The following is a 1,107-nucleotide window of genomic DNA, read 5'->3' as shown; positions in this document are numbered from 1 at the left end:
AAACATGGCAACTTCTGACTATTTCTAGTCTAGCATTTGATGTCAATGGAATACACTGCCCAATTTACATAATTAGAAAGAGGAGATTCTCTTGTGATTAAAATGGTGTCCAATTTAAAATCTAAATATACACATTGCGAGATATTTGGCAAAATAGACAGACATACCGATATTTCCTTATAGGAAACAATGGGACGACCTCAGAGTACCATGAGTCATTTTTTGTTTACATTTAAACTACCAGCAATGTGGGCAGGTCTCCTATACAACAATAGCAAATCAGGCATTGTGAAGTAGAACAATAGGCTGGGAATAGAACGTTTGGAAGGCGGGTTGGTGCCACGGGGCTCAATAGAACTAATAGGAGCTGGCAGGGAGATAAATGCCCTATAATAAGGCCTGTTTTTAAAAAAATGATTACTTCTAAACAATGGCAAGCAGCTGGGACATATGGTAATATTACGAAACTGGGCTCCACGGCAGATGCAATTAACTTTTTATTTAAAAAAATAAAAAAATGCATTGTTAAAAATATGTCATGTGTCCAGCCTATTAGGAGGTGAGTGCAAATCAAGAGGCGCCTCACAACTGCACTTGCTCCTCAAAAGAGTTTGGTGTTCAAAACACTCTTGCTCAGGTTCCATTTCTGCCAGTTATTGTGGCATCCCCTTACCACGTTTTGAGGAGTGGAACTGAGTTAGTTTTCACTAGCTAGCTACCTACAAAAATAAATAAACAGACCCCGCCCATATTTCCATTGAAAATGAGGTGAATAGAATGCTCTTCAAGCCAATCAGAAAGGAGTATTCAACAATGCCATTGCATAACGTATGATAACTCCCAACTAAGGGCTGTTCGCCTAGAGCCGGTGACAACTCTTAGGGGGGAGTTATCACACGCTAATCCCTGGGTTCGAGGGCATTATTCCTGATAAAACAGTTGGCAACATATTTATAAAAATCGTAAATGTTTTCATTAAAAACATTATTTTAACAAGTAAATTTGTTTTTTATTTTGAAGTTGCCATCCAAGAGGGCTGGTCTTAAGTTATTTACTCATTTGACACGTAGTTATCTAGAAGAGATTCAATGATGAGACAGAAGAACT

The sequence above is a fragment of the Oncorhynchus kisutch genome, unplaced genomic scaffold (genome assembly GCF_002021735.2).
Source record: "Oncorhynchus kisutch isolate 150728-3 unplaced genomic scaffold, Okis_V2 scaffold3465, whole genome shotgun sequence".
In the NCBI taxonomy this organism is placed as follows: domain Eukaryota; kingdom Metazoa; phylum Chordata; class Actinopteri; order Salmoniformes; family Salmonidae; genus Oncorhynchus; species Oncorhynchus kisutch.
This window is presented reverse-complemented; position numbering follows the sequence as displayed.